This window comes from Cryptomeria japonica, chromosome 7 (assembly GCF_030272615.1).
Source record: "Cryptomeria japonica chromosome 7, Sugi_1.0, whole genome shotgun sequence".
In the NCBI taxonomy this organism is placed as follows: Eukaryota; Viridiplantae; Streptophyta; class Pinopsida; order Cupressales; family Cupressaceae; genus Cryptomeria; species Cryptomeria japonica.
In genome coordinates, this window is record NC_081411.1 from 460,479,241 (window position 1) to 460,504,276 (window position 25,036).

The following is a 25,036-nucleotide window of genomic DNA, read 5'->3' on the forward strand; positions in this document are numbered from 1 at the left end:
TCTTAAGAACTATAGATAAGGACAAATGTTTGATTGTAAACTGGAATAGGAACTCTGAAACAAGAACCTTGAGGTCCAATGTAGCATAGAGGAAAAAGCTGGTTTACAACATGAGCCTAAGTAAATAAGTAGGAGCCCCAAGTACAACCTCTCCGGAGATCAGATCTCCAATGCTATTGTAAGTGTCAAGCAACCCCACTTGAATGGATGATAATTGGGTGGATTAGGTGACCACAGTTTGCTGACCCCATTTTCCCAAGTTTATCTGAGCTTGGGCTCCATTTGTTGTGGATTGACTCTAATGCTTTCTTATGTTTTCAAAGATTTTTTTCTAGATAAGGAAAAATTATTTCTGTTGCTTTGTAGTCCTAGTTGTGATTTTTTAGCCTTGACTTGGGATGAAGCCCATTGGTCTTGGGATACAAAGAGTATGAGAAATAAGATTGAAGGAAAAATCTAGACATGCGCTTATCACAATGCATCAAGATGGCTACAAGTCAAAATCACCTCCTAATGATCCCTTGTATGTAATGTCCCTTGGAAAATAAATTTTTAGATCTGAAAACCATTTTGAAACTTCTTTATTAAAATTTGCAAACAAAAGAAATAGGACAAACTTGAAATAGAAATGAATTATAAAAACACCCTAAACTTTAGCAAACTTTCATGGAATTATTCCTTAGGTAGTCCACATTGGAGTCTCGCACCTAAGAAGATATGATCCAGTCCTCAACTAGGAAATTAACAACTTTGCTTTCCCCTTAATTGCACCTCTCATGTTGGCCTTTTTCGTCTTGTTCCCATGTGAGTGTAAACTCTTTCACATAGTAAGCTTTCTTCTAACCAATTGCTTTGTTAACATGGTATTCTAGAAATTTTATCACATATTTTTTATTTCAGCATTGGTGTTTGGGCACTCTTGTATTTCAATGTCCCATTACTCATCCATTCATTGTTCAGTTTCATCCACATCTTCCTTTGACTTAGTTCCTCCTCCACAACCATTATGGATTAGCGATGATTGTTCATTATGGGCCAAAGGATTAGAAAGGCTTAAAAGAAGAGAATTTGTAGGTTTTGTGATGATTATTTTAGATGACTGCAGAGAGCTTAAAAGGCCAATGATGAATTTAGACTGAATTACAACTACAATTTGAGATGAGAAGAGATGATGGACATAGGAAGGAAGGAAAATAATTGTCTTATAGCCAAAAATCAAACCTCTCGAATGCCAAAATTTAAATGTGCAAACATGATGGATCAAGAAAATCGAACCATGGGCATGGATTCACAAACTTGATGCCTTTTTTAACATACATTTCAATAACTAATTAGGAAAAAAATTGGTTTGAAATGCTTCTCTTGGAGGGAACTGAAGAAACGCACACACTTATACTAAGAGGGGGCCGTGAATCAGTATAAGAATGACTTTTTCCAAAGTAGAACACAACATGCACATACAATTTTACATGGAAACCCATGCAGGAGAAAACCAAGACAAAATATTGCTTTTATAGATAACTTCTTACAACTTTGTAGGCATCAACCCACAGGGGACACTAATCTCCTCCACTAAGAACCAACTCAAAAAAAGACACACTAATCTCTTTGAGTGAAAACCTCCAACCTCTTGATCTTTCAAAGTAGAAGGCACTGACCTTCGAAAACTAAGTTAAATGAGCCTCAACATACCTCTCTTTGTATCCATGAAGTGCCCCCTTAAACAAACAGTTACAACCCTTTGATTAAGTCGGCCAACAATAAATATGTTTTTATTAAAATAAATCTCTTTGCCCAAAGCTTAGCGCTTCACATTAAGAGGTTGGGCAAGCACAAATTTTTTTTTTTTTATTTATTAATTACCTTTCCCAAATCTAGGCACTTCACCCTAGGAGGTCAGCCCTGTTAATTTTAGTACTTTCAGATTAGATAACACTCAGAAAATTAGAAGTTGTTTCTAACTAGGTTTAATTAGACTTATTGATTTTCAGATTTAAGCATAGTAAGAAATGAATGCATAAAGACGACCAAAATACCCTGGGAAAACCTCCCAAGAGGAAAAACCCAGCCAGAAAAGATCCTCAGATCTGATTATGGTTTTGATTCAATTGACAATTACACACTTATCTGAAGTATAGAAGTTGCAGTCATAGAGAAGATGCTACAGAGAACTACATAGCTTGCTGGCAGTGATTATGATTTGCAGCCCTTTGTCTTGCTGTGATCTAGTTGATGGTCTGCTGCACTTAAGTGGAGTTTGCTGCCACCTAATAGGTAATCTGCTGTGCCAAATGGAGTTTGCTGTGATCTGTTGTGCTTAAATGAAGTTCGCTGCTATTAACAAGGAAGTTCGCTATGTTCTTCTACATACAACAGGAGTTCGCTTGCCTTGCATTTGTATTTTCGCCCTTTTACTTGAACTGCTTGATTATGTTATGAAGAATGTATGCTTTATTTATAGGAGATCAAACACCCCTAACCAAGTCGGCTTTACCCAATTAATTTGCAAATTAGTTTATTTAATTTCCTTTGTTGTAGAGGATAGGTCGGCCCTATCAAGGAGTGGCGTGGGGACCTTTAGGTGTAGCATGGAGTCTTTTGGAGTGGCCGAAGAGTATAGGACCTGGCCCCATATATTGGAGAAGGGGTTGGTCCCCTTAGGCGGATTCCAATGTTGTCCAAGGCAATTGGAATCCGCCAGGCCCTAATTATAAACAACACTCCCTCTTAATTAGGGCAGAGAATCATAACCATAATCTTCCGTCTGGCACACAAGCATAGACTGGATCCACCTTGCATTGCCCGCAGAGGGTGGAGAGGATCTTTTTCTACCATCTTACATTGCCCGCAGAGGATGGTCAACAATTACACTAATACCATCTTACATTGCCCGTAGAGGATGGTTTAACAATTACACTTCTCCCTGAGAAGTTTTTACAATACCATCTTACATTGCTCGCAGAGGATGGTTTAACATTTACAATACCATCTTACATTGCCCGCAAAGGATGGTTAATAATTTCACTTCTCCCTGAGAAGTTTACAATACCACCTTACATTGCCCGCAGAGGGTGGTTAACATTTACAATACCATCTTACATTGCCTGCAGAGGATGGTTAATAATTATACTTCTCCCTGAGAAGTTTACAATACCACCTTACATTGCCCACAGAGGGTGGTTTGATACAACAAAAAGTATCACTGAGATTGAGACTCCCTCTCAATTAGGGTTTCATTTTCCACAATACCAAGTCTGTCCCTGAAGTACACAAACTTCACTTTGGATAGAGACTTGGTAAGAATATCTGCAACCTGCTCATCAGTGCTGACATACTTCAGCTGAATAGAACCTCTTTGCACCATATCTCGAATGAAATGATAATGGGTTTCCATATGTTTTGACCTGTCATGAAACACTGGATTGATAGACATTTTAATACAACTCTGGTTATCACAGTGAATAACTGTAGGATCCCATGGCTGACCAAACAGCCCAGCAAGAAGCTTACGAAGCCACACTGCTTCTCTGGAAGCTACACTTGCTGCTATATACTCAGCTTCAGCAGTACTCAATGCCACTGAGGATTGTTTTCTGCAAGCCCAAGAGATCACTGCAGAACCCAAGCTAAAACAAATACCGGAGGTTCTTTTCCTGTCTTTGACGCTTCCAGCCCAGTCTGCATTAGAATAACCTTCCAAGGTTATTGGAGTGTTAAGTGGATACTTCAGCCCAAAACCAACTGTGCCTCGCAAGTATCTTAGGATATGCTTGGCTGCAACAAGATGAACATGTTTGGGCAAGCTCATGAACTGGCTGAGAGCATTCACAACAAAACATATATCTGGTCTAGTGTTAACTAGATACATCAGTGAACCAATCAACTGCCAGTACTCAGATGGATCTGCAAATTCAAAGTTAGCTGCAGAAACACTTAACTTCTTTAAGTTAGATTCCATAGGAGTAGACATGGGTTTACAATCCATCATTCTAAATCTTTTCAAAATGTCAATAGTATACTTTCCTTGACTTAGAAAAATTTCGTTAGATATTTGCCATACTTCTAGACCTAGGAAATAATGCATTAGACCTAAATCTTTCATTTCAAATTCTGAAGCTAGTTCTTTCTTGCATCTAATAATAAGTTCATCTTTACCAGTAAGAAATAAGTCATCCACATAAAGAACTAGAATTAGCATTTCATCATTGGCTACCTTAAAGTATATGTTAGAGTCAGCATCATTTTTACAAAACCCTAGACTTAGCAAGTATTTATCAATTCTTTCATACCAAGCACGAGGAGCTTGTTTAAGACCATACAGAGCTTTCTTTAACCTGCACACATGGGTTAATCTATCCTGAATCTCATATCCCTCAGGTTGCTCAATATAGACTTCTTCCTCAATGACACCATTGAGGAAGACATTCTTAACATCCATCTGATGTAGTTTCCAACCCCTAGCAACAGCAATGGCTATTATCGTTCTAATGGAAGTATATCTAGCAACAGGAGCAAATGTTTCTTCATAGTCTATGCCTTCCTTTTGAGAAAATCCACGAGCTACAAATCTAGCCTTATATTTTTCAATACTACCATCAGCATTATGTTTAATTTTAAATAACCATTTAGAGGAAACAACAGATTTACCTTTGGGTCTGGGCACAATGTCCCACACATCATTCTTGATGATTGATTGATATTCTTCATCCATAGCAAGCTTCCAGGCATGATGACTTAAGGCTTCTTCAATGCTGCAAGGTTCAATTTCAATGAGATTACATATCAAAGAAACGTAGTTGGAGAATACTTGAGGTCTCTTAGTTTCACGGAAGGTGCCTCTGGGAGCAACAAATCTTTCAGCTTCTTGAATGGTGTTCCTTACCTAGAGAGGCCTCTTTTTGGTAATGACAATGTCACTAGGAATATCAGTGGGATTCATGGGTTCTGGAGGGTCATCATGATCATCTTGAGGAGGAGGTTCAACTTGCTCCCTCTGAATCTCAGGGTTAGAATCAACATTTATATTTTGATTGTCATTAGCTTCATCAATAACACAAGAACCTTTCGATTTCTTAAAAGCAATGTCTTCTTCAAATGTAACATCCCTACTTACCTCAACGTACCTTTGACCTGGGATGAGAATCCTGAATGCCTTGGAGGATTCACTGTATCCGACTAGCATGCCTTTCTTTCCGGAGGGTTCCAACTTTGATCACTTTTCCTTGGGCACATGAACATACACGGGACTTCCAAAGATTCTAAGGTGACTAATGTCTGGTTTGGATCCTGTGAAGGCTTCTTTCGGGGTCATGTTCTTTAGGACACGATGAGGACATCTATTCTGGATATACACTGCTGTTCTAGAAGCCTCAGCCCATAGAAAGATCTGCAAGTCTTGATCGTGGATCATAGCCTTTGCAGCTTCCATAATAGTCCTATTCTTTCTTTCAGCAACACCATTTTGTTGAGGGTTGTATGGTACACAAAACTCCCTCTTAATTATTGACTCAACACAAAAATCATAAAAGCTACCGGAGGTGTACTCACCTCCATTGTCAGATCTTAAGCATTTAATTCTTTTACCAGAGGAGTTTTCAGTTAATGCTTTAAACTCTTTAAATTTACTTAAGACTTCATCAGATTCTTTAAATTTCAAGAAGTAGATCTAAGTTTTCCTAGAAAAATCATCTATGAAGATTACATAATACAAAAATCCACTAGGAGATGCTATAGACATAGGACCACATAAATCAGAGTGAACAAGTTCTAGTTTGTCTTTAGCTATATTTTCACTTTTATGAAATGGACTTTTAACATTTTTGCCTATAGCACAACCTTTACGAGTGTTATCATGAATTTGACTAAGTTTAGGCATACCTTTGACTAATCTTTCAAGGGATGGAAGGGCTTGATAATGCAAATGTCCAAGTCTTCTATGCCATAACTCACAGGATTGCGGAGCCCCATTAATGAGGGCTTGAATAGGGTTAGTAGAGAGCTTATAAAGACTATCATATCTATGACCAATTATATGAGCAGATTTAAAATTAGCTTTCTTAGGCCAAGCAAGAACTTTTCCCTTAGAAAATGCAATTTGATAACCTTTATCTTCTAAAGCAGAAATGGAAATTAGATTTCTTTTAATTCCAAGAACAAACAAGATATCACTGAGGTGCAAGGAAATACCAAAATCTAAATTCAGGGAAGTAGAGCCAGAACCTCTTACCGAATAACGAGCGTCATCACCAATTACCACGTGAAGGCTGGTATCCTTTTCAACTAAGCCTGAAAGGTGATCACAGTAACCTGTAATGTGTCTGGAGGAACCACTGTCAATCAACCATGTATTGCTATCTGAAGGAACACTACTAGATAGAGCGGAGATGAATAAGAAGTCATCATTTTGTTCTGAGACTTCATTTAGGTTGGCTTCACTTTGGTTAGGGTTATTCTGACATTCTTTAGCATAGTGACCAAATTTGTCACATCTAAAGCATCGGACACGTGAGGTATCTCTTGGTTTCTTCCAAGGGTGTTGGGAACTAAATGGTCTGAAATCCCTATTTCTTTTTGGATAAGGTTTCTTCCAATTTCCCCCTTTCTTGCATTGAGCTGCAAGCATGTGATGATCATCTACATGGGGACTTTTGGTTTGCCCCCTTGTGATGAGGCAAGACTCTTCTTGGATGCAATCATTCTTAAGACGATCAAGGGTAGGCAACTCAGTCCTGCCACTGATAGTTTGGATAAATGACTCCCATGAGTGAGGTAGACCATTTAGGGCAATCATGACAAGGTCTTTGTCTTCCAGGTTATGGCCAATTAAACCTAGCTGATTCTTTAATTCTGAAATTCTCATGAAGTAGGAAATAACAAAATCATTTTTAGCCATTTTGATATTAAGTAGTTGCTGTCTTAAAGTAATTGCCCTACTGAGATTGTTAATTTCTATGTACCTTGTAAATGGCTGAACATTTCCCTTGCAGTGGTAAATGAGGCAATAGAGGTGACTAGGTGGTCTTTGATTGAATCAATGAGAATCTTCCTAGCCTTGACAGCATCCTTTTTGAATTGTTTTAGTTCAGAAGCATTCGTAGGCTCAGTTAGCTCTTTTGCTTCTATGAATTGGAGAAGATCTTCTTCCTCTAGGGCCAGCTTGATTCGAACTTTCCATGCAATGAAATTGAGATTCCCATCAAGCCTATCTTCAACTTTCAGCCCCATTGACCTGACCTGCAAAAGCTACAGCAATCTGGAAATAAAGGCGTACCGAATTTTAAATCTGAAGATTGATCTAACCTATAGCTTTGATACCATGTTAATTTTAGTACTTTCAGATTAGATAACACTCAGAAAATTAGAATTTGTTTCTAACTAGGTTTTGATTCAAGCATAGTAAGAAATGAATGCATAAAGACAAGACCAAAATACCCTGTGAAAACCTCCTAAGAGGAAAAACCCAGCCAGAAAAGATCCTCAGATCTGATTATGGTTTTGATTCAATTGATAGTTACACACTTATCTGAAGTATAGAAGTTGCAGTCATAGAGAAGATGCTACAGAGAACTACATAGCTTGCTGGCAGTGATTATGATTTGCAGCCCTTTGTCTTGCTGTGATCTAGTTGATGATCTGCTGCACTTAAGTGGAGCCACCTAATAGGTAATCTGCTGTGCCAAATGGAGTTCGCTGTGATCTGCTATGCTTATATAAAGTTCACTGCTATTAACAAGGAAGTTCGCTATGTTCTGCTACATACAATAGGAGTTCGCTTGCCTTGCATTTGTATTTTCGCCCTTTTACTTGAACTGCTTGATTATGTTATGAAGAATGTATGCTTTATTTATAGGAGATCAAACACCCCTAACCAAGTCGGCTTTACCCAATTAATTTGCAAATTAGTTTATTTAATTTCCTTTGTTGTAGAGGATAGGTCGGCCCTATCAAGGAGTGGCGTGGGGACCTTTAGGTGTAGCGTGGAGTCTTTTGGAGTGGCCGAAGAGTATAGGACCTAGCCCCATTTATTGGAGAAGGGGCTGGTCCCCTTAGGCGGATTCCAATGTTGCCCAAGGCAATTGGAATCCGCCAGGCCCTAATTATAAACAACAAGCCCAATAGGAAGGGGCACCAAATATTTTAAATGCCTATTACCAACAATCATATCTTTTCAAGAGGTTGGCCTTCTTTGGCATATATATAATTTTACTTAAATTATTATCTTGCCTAAAGAAGTCGGCCTAGTTAGCAAGTATTATATTTATTAATCTTATTTATTTTTCTTTCTTAAAGAGGGGCCGTCCAAAATTATCTTTGACATCAATGACAACTTAATATAACAATCTCCCCCTTTGTCATTGGTGGCAACCCTTGTAAGAATAATTTTCTGAACGCAACAAGCTGACTAAAATGCTCCCCCTGACTTAGTCTCCTCCTTTGACATCAATGGCAGAAGGGTACTTGGGGCTAACTAATTAAGGAACTTCCCCATGAAAATAAGCTTCTCTTAAAAACTTAGCAAATGGATGTGAGTGACATCACTCCCAATTTCTCCCTTAGGTACTCGAAAGTCTCTTTTGGAAGAGGCTTTGTGAAGATGTCTACAACCATCTCCTTAGAAGCAACATACTCCAACTTTATTTGTTTCTCAAGTACTTGCTCCCTCAAGAAATGGTACTTAATCAAAATATGTTTTTCCCTTGAGTGAAAAACAGGATTCACTCATATTATCACAAAGTATGCTGTTGGGATTCTCATACTCAACTGTGATATCTTTCAATGTCAGTTTGATCCATAGAACCCATGTGCAACAAGCTACTTTTTCCATATACTATCTTTGTTGTAGATAGTGAAATTGATGTTTGTTTTTTCTTAGCCAAGATACAAGAAAATTGCCAAGAAAGAATGCACCTCCACTAGTGCTTTTCCTATCATCAATATTGTCAACCCAATCCACATTCGTATATGCTATACAAGTGAAATATTCACCTCTTGGGTACCACAATCCAAAGTCCATAGTTCCCTTCAAATATTTTAATATTCTTTTGACTACATTGACATGGCTTTCCTTCGAAGCTGCCTAAAACCGTGATACCAAACAAATTGCTCGCGTAATGTTGAGTCTTGTAGATGTGAGGTATAACAAGTTTCCAATCATAAATTGATATATACGTTGATTTGTTGCAAGAGATTCATCATCTTTTCTCAATTTGCACCCAGTAATCATAGGAGTACTTACTGGATTACAATCCTCCATTCTAAAATTATTGAACATTTTTGTAGCATATTTGGTTTGTGATATAATGATTCCTTTATCTGATTTGAAAGTTTACAAACCAAGAAATAAAGATAGTTCACCTAGCATAGACATCTCAAGTTCCTTCTAAATGTTGGAGGCAAAGTCTTGACACATCTTGTCATTGTTGCCCCCAAAAATGATGTGATAGACATATATCACAACAAGAAACAACTTATCTCCTTCATCTTTGATATGCAGGTAGCTATCCACTACTCCTCTTTTGAACCCTTTCTCTTGAAGATACTTGTCTAATCTTAAATACCAATGGGGCTGGCTTTAGTCCATAAAGGGCCTTCTTTAGTTTGCACACATATTATTCATTATGTGATATGATGAATCCTTCAAGTTGTTCAATATAAACTTCCTCTTCAAGATTTCCATTTAGAAAAGCCGATTTGATATCCATTCGATAAACTTTGAAATTATTGAAACTTGCAAGGGCCAAGAACATTCTAATAGCCTCTAATCTTGCAACAGGGGCAAAGGTTTCTGCGAAATCTATTCCTTTGACTTGTGCATAGCCTTTGAACACAAGCCTCACTTTGTTCCTTGTTACTTCCCTTTCTTCATTCAACTTGTTTCAAAAAACCCATTTGGTTCCATTAACATTCTTTCCTTGGGTCTTGGGACAACCTCCCAAGTTTCATTCTTCTCTATTTGATATAATTCTTCCTTTGTAGCCTTGATCCAATGCTTGTCTTCACTTTCTTCTAAAAATTTCTTAGGTTCAGCTTTAGAAAGTAAACACGAATTTGCATGTTTTGATGTTTTGGAAAGTCTTCAGCTTTTCCAATTTTTTGTACTTTGGTCTCCAATAATCAAATCTTCAGTATGGTTCTTTTGAGAAAACCTGGAAGGTATCTTGGGTGGTGCCTTGAATGAAGTGTTTTGATTTCCTTTCTCTTGACCTCTTCAATTTCAATTTCTTCTTCTATCTCTTCTTCTTTACAACTTTCTACCTTTTGATAATCAATTCCTTGTGCTATCTTCTTTTGATCCTTTTCTTTGTCAACCCTCACATTGCCACTTTCAAGAACTTTATGCAATCTCTTGTTATAACACTTGTGAGATTTTCTTCTTGTGGAATATCCAAGGAAGATACCTTCATCGCTTTTGGAATCAAATTTTACCAAATCTTCCTCATCCCTTCATATGTATCATTTTCTTCAGAAAACCTTGAAATAATGAGTGTTTTTGTTATTTACCCTAATTTGTTATTTACCCTAATTTGTGCTCAGTTGAAGATGTATACAGTTGTATTAACTGCTTCTTGCCAAAAGGTATCAACTATCTTTGATTCATTAAGCATAGCTCTTTCCATACCTTGAATTGTTCTACTTTTTTCTCTCAGCTACTCCATTTTGTTGTGGAGTTCTTGCAGTTGAATATTGTCTTCTTATCCCATGCCTTTCACAATATTCTTCATACTCATTTGAAGTAAATTCTCCTCCTCTATCAGATCTAAGGTGCTTGATTTTCAACCCTATTTCATTTTTTGCTAAGGCTTTGAATACCTTAAATTTCTCAATTGCTTCAATTTTTTCTTTAAGAAAGGCTTCCCACATCATCCTGGATAATCATCAATTAACAACATGAAATAGCACTCACCTTGCAATATTTTCATTCTTGTGGGCCCACACAAATCAATGTGACTGATTTCCAAAGGCTTTGATGTAGAATACTCCTTCGATTTGAAGCTTGTCCTTATTTGTTTCCCATATTGGCATTGTTTGCAAATAGTATTTGAAGGTTTTTCTATTTTTAGAATGTCCCTTACAGCTTGCTTTTTGCTGATCTTAACAATGTTATTAAAGTTCAGGTGACCCATCTTCTTGTGCTACAGCCAACTCTGATCTTCTTGCCTCGTGTAGCAATTTTCACTTTTAACCTCATTAAGAATGTAGAGACTTCCATCCATTCTATAGGCATCGGCTATTAGTTTTCCATCTTAAATAATTTTATATCCTCCAAAATGAAATGTGAAGGTGTTCCCTTAGTCACACATTTGACTCACACTTAGAAGATTAAGCTTCAATCCTTCTACATATAAGACATCTTTTGTTTTGGTTCTTCCATTGTCCAAACTAGATGTACCTTTGCCTTTTATGTTTGCCATAGCGTTGTCTCCAAATGTTACTATTCCTTCATTCACTTCACTCTTTTCAAAAGGAGAAATTTGCTCATCACCAGTGATGTGAGTCAAGCATCCACTATCAACATACCATTGGTCTCTCTCATCTTGAGCATGTAGAGCCCCACTTGTACAAGCATAGATCTCTCTTTTTGCTCCTTATTCCAAACTTTGTTTGGTTCATCCTTTTTCTTGTCACAATCTTCTTTCTTATTTTATTTTGGAGGCTCAACAAAAGTACTTATGCAAAACTTAGCTATGTCGAAATTGTTACACTTATAACATATGACATTATAATCCATTAGAGGAGCAAACGAGTTGAAGTTTCAATTTGAAAAATCAAAATTATTCCTTGTACACACTCTACATTCTAATGCTCTATGACCATATTGATTGCATGAAAAACAATAGCCATGAAGGAATAGTTGAACTTGGTAGTGCGTGGCTTTCTTTTAAGGAAGGACCGTTTGAGGTTGTCCTTGTTAGTTCTTTGAAACTGTGAAGCTTTATCAACTTCTTTGTGGTTTGTGAAATTTTGCCATCATAACCAAGAGCACTTTTTGACAAAGGGTAACATTTGTGAGTTAATAAGATCTTCAAACATTTTGGAACTTTTGTCAAACTTTATGCTCCTGCTAAGTTGCTCTTTAGTCTTTCCTAGCTCCTTCCTTAGGGACACAATTTCTGATTCAAACCTCTCACATTCCAAGATTTTTACTTTTAGCAACTCTTTCAAAACATCTTCAATGTGTTTGGCTTCTTCATCTTGAGTCTTTAAGTTCATAATTGTCTTCTTATTTTTTTAACCATCTTCTTGGATTTAATCTTTCAACTTTGAGTTCCTCTTCTTGAGCCTTTTGATTTTGTCAATGGCAGCGATAAGTTCTTCCTCAAGATCCACTATAGTATCCTCCTCGCTTTTAGTCTTTTCACTTTCTTTATCTTCACTCCTTGGAGCTTCTTCTTTCATTTACATGGCCATGAAAAATTAATTTATTCTCTTTCACTTTCCGAAAAGCTTTCATCACTTTCAAATGAGCTATTACTTCCTTGGGCATATAGGATCTTCTTATGTCTTCAAGTATTCTTCTTGTTGGATTTTCCTTGAGTGTACTTCTTGCCATGATGGTTTTCTTGTCTTTTCTCTTGTCATAATATACTTCTTCACTTCTCTCACTTCCAACCTATCAACATTTGGTAGCAAAATGACCTATATTCCCACAATTAAAACATTTAAGAGTATACTTATCTTTGTGCTTGCTAGATCCTTTATTAAATCTCTTTACAAAGTGATCTTCTTCCTCGTCACTTGGAGTTTCACTTGATGTTGCAACTTTTTTCTTCATCCTTCTTGATTCTTTAAAGGCGGCTTCTCGTTTTGACTTTGTTCCATTCTCGGTCCTCATTTCATATGCTGTAAAAATACCATGTAGCTCGTCCATCTTCAAGGTGTCTAAATCCTTCATTTCTTCAATAGCAGAAACTTTTGAATTGAATCTCATGGCGAGAGATCTTAACGTTTTTTCCCACTAACCTCGTCCTCAATCCTTTCTCAAAGACCAACAATACTGTTTACGATGAAATCGACACGAAGAAAGAAGGCAACAACATTTTCTTCATCCTTCATTTTCCAGCTTTCAAATTGTCCCATGTGTGTTGGAGCTTAGCGTTTTTCACTTTGTCATCTCCTTCATAAGTATTTTGAAGCTTATCTCACATTTCTTTCGCCAAGGTACAATGCATGACTTTGATGAATTCGGATTCAATTCGGCCACTTAGAATTGCATTCATATCTTAAGCATTGTTCTCACTTGCCCTTTTTCTCGCTCAATCGATAGGTGGAGTAGATGGTGCCACATGGCCATCAACAACTGATTTCCATATATCAAATCCATGAGCCATCAAATATGTGTGCAATCTTACACTCCAAAACGCATAGTTAGTCTCATCAAACAATGGAGCTCGACTCGAGGAAAACCGTTATTGACTCACCATGTGTTCTTAAGATATTTCGTTCAAACGGTTAGGCTTTTTCAAAGGAACCCACTCGAAAACCAATTGAAGAAACACACACACATTTATACTAAGAGGGGGGGGGGGATGAATCAATATAAAAACAACTTTTTCAATTTATAACTTTAGCAATATTAAGCAATAATCAAAACATCAACACAAGTAAGATCTAGCAAATTAGAACACAAGATGCACACACAATTTATGTGGAAACCCTTGCGGGAGAAATCCATCGCAAAATATTGCTTTTATAGAAGACTTCTTACAACTTCATAGGCACTAACCCATAGGAGACACTAATCCCCTCCACTGAGCACCAACTCAGCAAGAGACACCAATCCCTTTGAGTGAGAGGCTCCAACCTCTTGATCTTGCAAAGTAGAAGGCACTAACCTTCGAAAAGTAAAGTGATTATAATGTTGTTGTATCTACCCTAGATCCCTTCAAGGTCTTCGACAAAATCTGCCCACAATTTGCCTTGAACTTCTGCTCTTAGACCTCCATTCAGATCTGCAATATGATCTTCAAAATGAGCTCATAAATGTTCACAGTAACTGCTCTAATTATCTCAGATTTCTGCTCTCAAAATACTTGATTTTTACTCATAGATCTGCTCTCAAATATCTGAATTTCTGCTCTTTAATATGCATATATATATATATATATATATATATATATATATATATATATATATATATATATATATTCTTGCCTAAAGAAGTCAAGCTAATCAGCAGGTGTGATATTTATTAACTATTTATTTTGCTTTCTTAAAGAGGGGTTGCCACAATTACCTTTGACGTCAATGACAATCCAGCAGGGACTACATATGATTGATGACATCACTAAGACTTGAATATTCAAGATGGTCTTAAAAATGATATTCTTAACACAGCACAACTTCTCTCTTCATTCCTTTGATGTATTATTAAAAATAAGTTCTGACAACTATTCAGAGTTGAAAAATTCACATCAACATATGTGAGCAATGGATTGTAGATAAGTATGGTGAAAAGTTTAAAAGAGTACACAATTTGGTTTGCAATATTCCAATGTCTAGACAAGATTACATGTTTATGGATGGTCTGAAGATAGCTTCATAGGATACATTGAGGCTTTAAAACTAGATGAACTGGATGGAGCTCTCGCAAAAGCCAGATCAAATGAAAATGCTCTAAAAGACAAGACAACAAATATGCCAACATATATACTCCCCAAAAACTACTAAATTTCAAATAAAATTTTAGCTTAAGCTGTCATTATCCTTTGCGTTGCTATATTTGACTCATTTATTTCACTTTATTTCCCTATATTGTTCCTCCATTAACTGAACCTTATACTTCAATTTGGTTAGGATAAATCCTATCTCAATATCATCCAACTGATACATTGATGTGTATGTAAGTCTTAACAATAATCCTTTATTCTTATCTACAACAATTTCATGCTTTGTTATAGCCCTTGATCTCATGTTTTGTTTGCAAGAAATATTTTCATGTTAAACATTTTGGGCTTATTATATAGCGTAAGAAACCTCCTTGCTACAAAATAGGAGTAACTCTTATTAAATAGACCACTTGAACTGCTGTCTCGTTTTCTAATCTGATTGTCTCTTCTTGATTTGTCAAAACAAGGGAATCCCTCTTGCTAATTGTTACTTCCCTTGGCTATTCAATAAAGAAATCTCCTTCAAATTTACTTGTTATGCTAGTTCCAGAGGCTAAGCTTCTTCCCCTGCTTAAACCTCCAAGACTCCTACTAATTTTTGTTTTGCAACCATATAAATTCTCCAAAACCTTCTAATTCAATCTTCATTAGATCCAAAGCCTCTCTTCTCATATTCCACTATCAAGGAGGAGAAGGAGACAGTTGCAACTAAAAAATATTGGAGAAGAAGATCATTGTAACTCAAAGAAGGATCTCTTCTAATATCCACTTCAATGGCTATGTAATTTTTCGGCTAGATGTGTAGAATGATGAGAGCAAGAGGGTGTATTCCTCATAGTCATTAGCATTTATTGCATGGTCAGAGTCATCTTCTTAATACTCTCCGTCTTCTGAACCAAAACTTTTTTCAGCAACTTTTATCTCTTTGGTGTTTTGAGCCCATGTTCTTGTATGTGTTATTATATTTCAGATGGTGATAGAATCATGTATTCGGTACTACCATAATGAAATAAAATCTGAATTTCTAAACTAAAAATCTAATTGATGAGCTCTGATAACACTGAAATCAATCCAACTGGAAAACAAAAATCTCTACAGAAAAAATGAAATTCAAAATCAAAATCTATGAGAAGCCACAGTATCCACGTTCAACAAAATTGAATGCACAAGAGTTTTGGAAAACATAAAAATTGACTAGGTTTGAACAAAATACTCTAAGCGAAAACAAGAAAAAATGTCATTGAGAATTTTTTCAAAACAAATATCCTAAAGCAACTCTATATATAGCTCACTTTTATATATTATATTTGATATAGTGTCCAAAAAAATTCATGACTGAAGTCGAATAATTTTATAAAGAAAGAGGCAATATTTCCTACTCTCTCAGAAAAATGAGGGCTTTACTCTGTAACATTTTACCAAGGAGGTTATTTGCTACTATATGTAAAACAATAAAACTCTGTTTTAATACCACTAGTACACAAGCCAGCCACAGCTCTCAGGTGTGCCGCTCCCATTTGTGAAGACAAAGCATCCTCTAAGTATTAGATGTTGATTGTGTTGATTTAGCTTGATCACACAATTTTCCATAAAGAAAAGACTTCTATTATACCATAAATCGTCCCAAAATCATAAACAATGAATTGTTCTCCTATATTTAAACACATACTCAAAACTAGATAGCCTAGAAAAAAATATATTAACCTTCAATGGTTTTACTTGTTTTAATCTTGTAAAATAATGATTTTTAAACTTTGCGTAACTTTATTTTCTTTCTTGTATTTTCCCATAGGACACTTCTTCCTCTTTATTTTCTTTTTGTTTTCGGACTTTCATATAACGAACTTAAGTGTTACTCTAATTTTATCTTCTTGAAACGAACTTATTCTCTGTTCCCACATTCACCATTTTCTTATGTAAGGAGCTGCACTTATTAGAAATTCTGTATCCAATAAGCAACTTTAGTCCACCACGTAAACCATCCCTTCTCCTTTGTTGGAACCATTGTCCATAGCAATCAGTGTATGTCAATAATAATATGTTCCATATTGTCATTTTTCATATGCATCTAGAAAAAACTTTGCTTGGATGCTTTGCCTAAAGTGTAAATGGCATAATAATTATGGAAAGTGATTCACCTTTTTTCAACTAAGCAAGCAGCATCTGCTCACAATCTAGCATATGATACGAGAACAATGTATTATAGGGTAACCTACGTCTGAACTCGTCATAATAAACAGCCCACATAATAAAGATTGTAGAATTATAACAGCTCTTTCTACTTTCGCTTACTTGAAAGCATGAAAATTCCTCACTAGAGGGGCTTAAATCATTTCATCAACTAATAGTAACATTTTGAAATTGTGACATTGAAAAAAGAGCTCACATTCCATTTAAATAAACAGTTCAAAGCTTAAAAAGGTGAATGCTTTATACCAAATAACAGGGCCAAACAAAAGTGGAAGCACTTACCATGTATCTGGTGAAAAAGACAAGCTATTTGAACAATTACTCAACACTTAGGATCTCTTTATTGTTAACATTACCAGCAATTATGTATTGATTACGTGAAAGCTATATACAGTTATAGGGCCAAACAAAGGTTACTTTGCATGTATCTGGGGAAAAGGCAGGGCTTTATAAGCATTTACTCAACATTTAGGCTTCCATTATTTTTAACATTACCGGTGATTCCGTATAAGTAGGTGAATCTGGTGAGAGAGTCGGGCTATTTGAGCAATTACTGAACATTTAGGCCTTGTTAAATATAGATATTACCAGTAATTCTACATTAAGTAGGTGAAAACTTTATACAGGGCCGAACAAAGGTGCAAGTACCTCTAATGATCTGATGAGAGAACCAGGTTATTTGAGCGGCTACTGAACATTTAGCTTTGCTTTATCGATAATATTACCAGCGATTTTGTATTACAATATTTTTTTGGATTTGAAATAATATTGCCAGACACTGTATTTTACAATTTTTTGGCATTGTATTATTAAACTATTTGAGACATACCAGATTTTTATTTAGAAGGCACTTGGGTGACTCGACTCGAACCTGTGTCAATGATTAAACAGTAAATAGTGCCCACCATTGAACCACAGCCCTCACTAGCATATTCAACAATTTTATAGTTTGGGCATTAATTATTTGGAATAGACTGAGGCTTGGCAATGTCAATTTCTAATTTTCCCAAATTTGCAACATGAAGGAGCAGATCCATCTCATCACACTGACGAAATTGATTAAAAAAAGCAGCTCAAATTACGTTAAAAAGAAACAATTCAAAGATAATAATAGTTTACCTCGAAACAGAAATGGAGATCTGGGCGCACAAATCCGTAGGATTAAGGATCACTGTGGTGCAGAGCATGCTGATAATAAAGGAGACCTTCAATTTCAATAGAAGTGAAGTGGACGCGAAATTAACGCTCCCCGACAAAGGTGGCAAACTTTGATATAAGGCCTTTAGACTTTCAGTAATGTAAATAAACATGAATCATTTGTTTAGCAGAAGCATTTAATACTTCTATAATGGAATGCGGAGGGTTGCTTAGTTGGAACGGTGATCTTTCAGTTCATTGCCAAAAATTTAAGCGAACGCAGGCACGTGTTCAATATTTATTGGGATTAAGATAATGCACAAACATTTTTTATATGTTTTTATGACAGGCTAGGAAGATTTAGCGGCAGAATTTCAATCTTTAAGTGCGCCTTAACGCACGCGGAGGTAGTTTGAGAGGTAAATAGCTTAAGATTTGACTCCCCTTGCTGCGCGTAGCACATGCATTCACAGATAATGTGATCGTGATAATATCCTAGTATTCACGATCTTAAATTTTTTCTTTGAAAAGAAAGTAAGCCACCATTCACATTGTAAAGAACTAAATAATTTATTCATTGACGTATTAAAATTTATCTAGTTAAGCATTTAATGAAGTAATTAACTAACTAAGAGGGTAGAGTTAAGCTAATTATGAAAAATTATTAAAAAAATAAATCTTCAAGAAAATATAGCTATTAAATAAATTAAATATGTGAATATTTAACTTCTATTTTGATATATAAGTCTTTATAGTTTAGAGAAAGGTGTTTATCAAATAATAATGAGTGAATGCAAATTGAAATGAGAGATTTTTTATGGATCAAATGAGATTAAGGTCTTTTCTTTTCATATTAAACTTGACGATCAAGTTAACATTTGTTTGTGATTAAACTTTCAATAGCTAGTTGGAGATTTGTGTAGGCCCAAAGTTCCTTCTGATTTGGAACAAGTTAATGGATGGTTAAGTTCGGAGTATTTAACAAGTTTTGTTGAAATGTACCATGTGTACATTAGTCATTGCATTGTTAATAACCTAGTCAAAGCACACCCAAAAAGGAGGAGGTATGCAATTTTCAAAATTAAATTTTGCTCTCACTTTGGCTTGCATGTGAGCTACTATGAAGACACGTGTCAAAGTAAGATAAGAAATTAACGTGAAAGTAAATATTTATATACTTATAAAAAGAATATGGACAAGGATATCAATTTGGCATGTTATATTTTCTCTAAGTGCTCCATCTTAAATCCTGAAAAAATAGAAATTTACAATTAGTAGCATGAATCAAGCATTTTAAATAGACATTAACTATAATAGCTTATTTTAACATCCAAAAAAAAGGTACAATGGTGAAGTGGATCATCCTAGAGCATAAGAAGTAATGTGATTTTTCCTAGAAAGAAAAAAATAATATGGTTCTTATTGGAACATACTCACAAAAGGAACATTAGTGACATTAAATGGCTCTTCCAATTGGTTTCATAACAAAGATGCAAGGAATTATATGAGAGAAAAATGAAATATGTTTGTCCAAAACCAAAGCATGTAAGAATGTAAGGATATCATTATGTGATCAACATGTTACAAGATAGAAATACGCGATCTTAAAAACATCTAAAGGGAAGAAAGGTGCCCCAAGTATTACACCTCATGATCCATCAAGGGAAAATAACAAGTGGTGACATATAATATCATGGAATTGTAGACAAATATAAGAATGATCATGAAAAGTTATAGTACTATGATAACATGTAAGCATGTGTGTGCACCAAGATGGTGCCAAAAAAATGGACACACACCCCAAAAAAGTTGAAAAAATAGATAGCGCGTGCGCAGTTTTTGAATTTTGAATAACCTCGTATGCGCTTTGGTTTGTTTATGTCGATCCTAAAGGGAAGGGACCGCGTACATCCGTTCATTTATGCCGAGCCTAAAGGGAAGGGACCATGTACACGGTCCTTAAAAACTAAGACTGTGTACGCAGTCCCTTAGAAATTAGGACCCCGTACGTGGTCTTAGTGTTTTAAGACTGCGTACGCACTACCTGTCAATATTTTTTTTTTATGCCGACTGGGTCTCATTTTCAACCCGCAGCCGAAAGCAATTTGGAGGGCATTTTCTTGCGAAACCGCGCACGGGCTCCCGATTTCCATTTCCCAGCACCATAGAAAGAGGTAGGTTGTTAAATTTTTTTGTTTATTTTGCATATTTGATAAATTTTATTTACATTTTGAATTTAAAATCATTGATTTTGATTAATTTTTTTATTTTTTGTTACAAATATATCAGATTCTCAAAATCCAGAAGCACAACAAGATGAAAACCCACAACAAAACCCACAAAATACACCTCCAGCTCCTCCTTTAGAGCATACACCAACTACACAGGAGAAATTGCTTAATTAGTTAGGGCAAAACAATGCTAAAATAAGTAGACTGATTAATAAATTGAAAACATCTAACCTTGAGCATCATTTATCCCTTGCCACTAGCCTAGAAACATTAGCTAGTGGTGTCACTGCAGTTTCCACTCAGATTACAAAATGGGGAAACTATAAGGATAAGTGTCGTGCATTTTATGAGAATGGATTATCATATGAGGGAGTGAAAAACAAAAACATAAGTAAAGAAAAAATATGTGCTCTTTTTGTTGATCCTAGAATTGGTGAGTCCTTACCTCTTAATGCAAAGAGGTTTCCCATACATTGGTGTACCAATGTGCAGATGAGGAATTTGTTTTGGAAGAGGTGGTGGATGGTCTTTGACGAACCACCCTGTAATAATTATGAGGTGCCATTGTACTTTTTGAGGAAAGTATATTGTGAGTTTGTCCTTAATGAGAAGCCTAATTATTTTGACATGAGAGAGTTCCATGGTAGACGTGGCGACTCTGCCCAAGATAGACCTGGAGCTCGTAGGGTAGTAGACCCACAGAGTCGTTGCCCCCTAGCACCCAAATCCAAGGTGCATGTGACTGTCCCATTAGCCCTGAAAGAGTCGATGGAGCTACAGACTCTTAAGGTGGCCACAACATTGACTGATGTGACCATCCAACATGGGACATAGTTAGCACACCCTCTTGTACCAGACAATGATCCATTAGCTGGGGGAGTTGGCACTGGTCAGCCCATTTAGCATGTGTGTCCCACTTGCTCAGGCATATGCACAAGGATGGATGATGAGGCCACTGCAGATGGCTCCACAACCCAATTGTGCATGATTTATGGGAGTATATGTCAGACCAGCATGACTGAGGATGTGGCGCTGACAGATGAATTGATGGATATGTTGTTTGATAGTCAGCCACAGACATAGGTGTGTTGATTTGAATTCATAACGTTTTATTTATCAGTCACTTGAAATTTTTAATTGTAAATGAATTTTCATTTATATATCGATTTAAATTGATACAAACAATATGAATTTCAGGATGTAGCAATGACATCTGATATTTCTCCTGCAGTTATTGTAGATGCAACTTCGATGCCTAAGGTATAAATTTTGTAACATGTTAAAATAGAATAGTACACTTTGAATTCAAAAAAATTACAAGATATACTAACTCTCTTAAATGCTTGACAATTTTTTGTTTTGTAGGCATTGTCAAGGGACCAAATGTCCCAGATTGACGATGTCATGCTCTTACCGATTGATTTTGGCCTACAGAGCTATGTGGTATCATATTCTGTACACCTTATTTTATGTATTCTTTTGATGAAATTTATGCAAGTCGTTTAATTTTAGATTTGTTAAATTATATTTAATATTATCTGTACTAATATCTCTTGTGTTAATTTTGTTTTTTTAAGGGTACCCCCTCCGTGTCTAGGCCCGGTCCTCAACGAAAGAAATCCTCGAGGATGCCTAAACGTGGGAAGAAGGTAATTGAACACATTTTTAATTGTACAATTGTTTGAAAAGGTTGAAATTGTCTTAGTTGGAATTTGTAGATTGATTAGTGTTTTTTATTTGTTTTATATATAGCTGCCATTGAGCTTTGTAGATATGTTGAATGCACCTGATACGCCCGAGGATCAAGAGAGAGCGGAGGTATGTATCTCTACTTTATTTTCTTGATTTGATGATTGTATGCACGTGTACATGTGAACTTGTGATGAATTATAATCTTATCATTTTTCATACAGGAAATATTCATAGTTGCTTCATCAATGGCGAGCCCTCCTCCATGTACTCGAGAAGCATCTCAGGCTCCGATACGCTTTTTTTATATCTTACATTAATTGTTTTTAACCTACAATACTTATCATTATATTAATTATATTTAATTGACAATAGCTTTGGTACAATTTTTTTCTCTATATCATGGATTTTTAGTGTTTTTGATGTATATATGTTAGTACATTGTATTAATTGTATTTAATCGATAATAGCCCCCTTCGCGGTTTGGCCATAACTTGGAGCCTTTGAAGAAGGTATTCAAGAGAACTCCTAAGGCTGACAAGGAGAAGATAGAGAAGACAGTAGATCTTAGATCAGCAGATGAGGTAATCTACATTTCTATTGCAAAGAAATTATAGTTAAATGCATAGTTATGTTGATAATTGTGAACTATTTTCTACAAAAGGATTCTAACTTAGTTTTTGAATTGTGGTTTTGTAGCCATCCACAAAGCCACGTACTGCATCGAAGAGGCTCAATTTTGATTATCCACCACAAACTGTATAGGATCATATAGTGTTAGTTGTGGTCATTGAATGACCAATACATGTAGATATATTTTACATTTTTATTGTATATCGATTTGGACATGGCATATGTCACATTTTTCTAAAACTTGTATTGACTTGGAATACATGCCTTTTTTGATATATATAAATGTTGATATTCAATCCAATAAATGTGTATTATGTTCATTATTGTGCATTTTGTTGATATTGATACACATTTTCGATAAATACAGAATTTGTTCATTGTGTTGATTATTGTGCATTTTGATATATATATATATATATATATATATATATGATTAAATAATTATTGATACGGTTAAATGATTATTATTGATCGTTGTATTTGGTTGCTACCCTTTTATAAAGTTAAATGAATATTTGCCTATGTAATCAACAATATGAATATAAACAACAAAAATTAATGATATAAAGCATTGCAATCGTGGAATATGATTTGATAAACTTTCTAAAATATTGAATTAACCCTACAAACTCCTTGTCTCAATGAAAATTAAATTCAATGGTAATGGTCAGATTTGATCCATGGTAATGATCACTGGATGCTTTTGATTCCTTTCATTTATATTTGTCAATGTGAGTGGTGTGATAGTACCCTCATGCTCGCAATGGTCAAATTTTGGTTTTCATATTGTTCTCCATTGTTTTATCTAAATAAGGTGACTTGGAACCATTAATGGTCATTTGAATTCATTTGTGAAAGTTTGGGGTCATTTAGATAAAAGATGTAAAAGTTGCTCAGTTGTTGTCAAAGTTGTCAAAGTTGCAAGGTAGGCTAGAATTGATTTCGTTCGTTGTGGGTACAAACCAACATAATGAGCGTGTCCGGGTGGGAAGTTTTATGCTAGGCATGCTCCTGATGTGCCTCCCAAAGCATCATAACATCAAGAGCCATACCCTACCGGTGAGATCTCTCAAGTGCCCCGAGCCCAAAAAATTGTCAAACTTTGACGAATTGTTTCTCCCAATCCAAGACACATATGATCAATCAGTTTGAACCTGTAGGTTCATGTGAGGCTCTTCTACAATGACCTGTCTCGGTTTATGATGACTCAAAGCCATTTTCAAATGGTAGCATTTTTCCGCCTGCTAGAAAAACCGTCAGTCGCATGCAATGCAAAGTTGCAAGATGGGCTAGAATTGCTTCCATTTGTTGTGGGCACAAACCAACATCGCGAGCACCTCTGAGTGGGTAGTTTTATGCTAGGCATACTCCTGTTGTTCCTCCCAAAGCATCAGAACGTCAAGAGCCATACCCTACTGACGCAATCTTTAAAGTGTCCCGAGTCCAAAAAATTGTCAAACTTTGACAAACTGTTTCTCTCAATTCAGGACATATATGATCAATCTGTTTGAACCTATAGGGTCACATGAGGCTCTTCTACAATGGTATATCTCGATTTCTAACAACTCGGAGCCATTTTCAAATGGTAGCATTTTTTGTTTGCTACAAAAACCATCAGTTGTATGCAATGCAAAGTTGCAAGATAGGCTAGAATTGATTTTGTTTGTCATGGGCACAAACCAACATCATGAGCACTTCTGAGTGGGAAATTATACACTAGGCATGCTCCTGTTGTGCCTCTCAAAGTGTCGAAACGTCAAGAGCCATACCCTACCAACGCGATCTAGAAGTTGCTTGACAACTTTTTTGACAATAATGACATTTTTTTCTCAAATTGTATCTAGACACAATCTATGACTCCCATGACCCAATAATGACCCAAATAATTCTCCATGATTATACAATATACAACCCAGATCTCCATGATTATTTCTAACATCACATAAACTCAAAACCCTTAAGATATAATCAAGAATGGTCATGATTGACCTTATCACATCACATAAACTCAAAACCCTTAAGATATTCAAAACATAGACACATATATTCAAAAAATAGTCACAAAACATAGTCACATATATTCAAAAACATTCTTCTAAATATGGACAAATTAGCTCTTGGCTATTTAAATATACAAAAAAATGTGTTACAAATCATCTCATGGGATTTAATACAAAATTTGGCATTTAAATATGTGTGAATCTGGTCATCGCCATTTAAATATACAAAAAACGAATATAGAACAATTCGCCGATGATATATACAAAATTCTCAAAATCATTCTACCCTAAACCGTACAATCAATCAAGTGAGCCTTCTAGATCAACTCTAACCCTTATTGTGTCAAGTAATGCCTCGTGGCCAGATTCATGAACTTTCCATAAAAAAAATTTATGAGGTCTACCACGATACCTAATCAATAGAATATTTGTTGCAACAACAAAGTTGGAGAAATGAAGAATATGTCTGTGTGTTTCAAATTCCTCGGTATCTCCTAAGCCATGTTCTTGTCAGGGCAACAGACACTACTGGATACTCAATACCCTCTCC

At 35.8% G+C, this 25,036-nt stretch overlaps 1 protein-coding gene across 4 annotated transcripts in view; it reads right to left on the minus strand.

Annotated features, from left to right (window-relative positions):
- The window catches only part of LOC131065714 (uncharacterized), a 109,293-nt gene extending 91,193 nt beyond the window's left edge, over window positions 1–18,100 (minus strand). For all 4 annotated transcript variants that reach the window (XM_058000311.2, XM_058000307.2, XM_058000310.2 and 1 more), the window contains exon 1: window positions 17,916–18,100. The gene's annotated coding sequence lies outside the window, so the exon portion shown is untranslated. The remainder of the gene's footprint in view (window positions 1–17,915) is intronic.
- Between the last annotated feature and the right edge of the window lie 6,936 nt (window positions 18,101–25,036).